Source organism: Telmatherina bonti (genome assembly GCF_933228915.1).
Source record: "Telmatherina bonti genome assembly, chromosome: 3".
Taxonomy (NCBI): Eukaryota; Metazoa; Chordata; class Actinopteri; order Atheriniformes; family Telmatherinidae; genus Telmatherina; species Telmatherina bonti.
The window spans coordinates 32,437,148-32,439,419 of NC_136621.1; positions in this window are offsets into that span (position 1 = coordinate 32,437,148).

Consider the following 2,272-nt stretch of genomic DNA (forward strand, 5'->3'; position numbering starts at 1 on the left):
GCCATCCCTACAGCAACAACCCTGCACATCAAGCAAGCATAACTCCTGGCATGTAGAATGAGAAAAAAGTGTCAAAAATGTCAAAAGCAGAAAATCATATAAACCTAGCAACAACTACAAGCACTTAGTGCAGACCAGACCTCTGCCAAGCTGTTGGAATTTAATTTTTTTTTTTTTTTTTTTTTTATTTATTTTTTTTTTTTTTATGGTGGGATAGTTTTTAGTTAGGGATCATTTTGCCATTGGAACTTCTATCTCCCCATCGTAAATAATTCCTTTAACAAAAAAAAAAATCCTGGCTCACCCCCAAAATCTAAATATTTGTTCCTTCTTCCATTTCTGATATTTCTCAAAAATGTAATCAAAATTTGTCTTTCTGGGTTGTGTTGCAATCAGACACAACAAATCACTGCCACCAAAAACATGATCCTCGCCTTAACAGATGTAAACATAATATTGAAGTAAAACAGACACAACAAATTAAAACTAGAGAAGCACTCGCAGGGTGCAAACCTCAGCCAAGGCCAAGTTCCTGGAGCCAAAAGGGGATCCGGATCACCACCAAATTTAAATAAGTTATTCCGTTTTTTACATTTCCAACAACTCCTGTTATTTCATGAAATCCGTCCATAACTTTTTGAGTTATCTTGAACATAAACAAACAGATAAACATAACCTCCGTGGCAGAGGTAATAACAGTTCAATTAAAAGCTGTGTAAAAAAAAAAGCAGGTTTTGAGGTTGAAATAATGCCTCACCAAAAGTTTTAAATTTCATTTTAAGAACAACTAAATGACTTGCACTACAGGACGTCGGGGTCTGCAAAGGCTCAGAATTTCAAAGCAAGTCAACTAAATTAGAAGATTCAAGAAGATTAAGACATTTACAAACCCTTTAAAGAACCTTAAAGTGTGTAATGCTACATTACCCCCAGATTTGGCCTATAAGAACAAACCCAAATTCATTCTGACTCTCTGGAAAATACACAGTGTAACTCATTTATACTTCTTAGAACTGGAAAGTAGCTCCTCTTGGTGCACCATACTGGACATTCTCAGACCTACTGCCATGGCCTCTGTCCCTTTTACATAGAGAGAATATCTGATAACATACCAGTCATGATGGTTTACATTCCACCATTACAGAAGTCCTTTTTAAACACTGTTATTAAACAGTTTAATGCACATGCACACTATTGCTTTATGCAATAAATCAAATGCATTCACATTTTAAAGCACAATTTTTAAACATCCCTGTTTGTTGCATGATGGCTGTAATTAAAATGAAAGCAATATGGTTTGGGGTCTGATGAGCATATTTAAATATGAAAAACCTTGACATGAAGGATAAGGGGGGGAGAAAATGATACAGAAAGAAAAAATCCCAGCATCATCAACATTGGACACTATTCAAATTATAAAGGGTAATAATATAATGATACCACTTTTCTTTTCATCCCTCTCCACCTGCAGGTAGGTGAATTTTTATGATGACATTAATCACACACAGAGGAAAGGTGTGATAAATGCAGTGAATGCAACAAAGTGCCATGGTCTGATGAGAGTGCTCTTTGAGGCACAGCTACACAGTGAAAATCAGCACTTCCAGATGCAGATGGGGAGAGAGGCACATGCTGTTGCCTCTGGTTTGCAGAGAAAGTTCAGCAAAACACAGAACCTTGATTGATGCAATCTGGTTTTCTTTTTTTAAACTGTACACAAGCTGGTCATTAGTCTTACTCGCTACAAATAAATGACAAAACAAGAGACGTTATGAGAAAATTGCAAGCATTGACCCTTTCAAACATTTCAACTTTTGAACGGGCCATGTATGAAGTGATATCAAAGGATGACATGACTTGAATGCGACTGACTCCCAGCACTCTGGTAAGCACTGATAAGATGGCACACTGTCAAAGTCTAAAGCAAACAGCTATATTGAGAGTCTGACGAAAGGGAAAGAATTGTTTGTGTGTGCAGCGTCTACATGTGCAAATGTCTGGGTCAGCACCATAACAAATGGAACTTAAAATATGAGTAGGCAACACAGTACCTCCTCCTTTCTCTTTGTCAACTTCAAGTGTAATTTCAAACATTGGAAATGACACAAATAAAATCAAATTAATCATTCAAGGGTTGTTTTGTTGTTGTAGTTGGTTTCCTTTATTTTTTGTCTTTATAAAGTCATGACACGTTTTGAAAAAAAAAAAGACAAATGACATGGAATAAAGTAGCATATTATTCATCGTAAAGAAAGAAAGGCTCAGCGCAGGA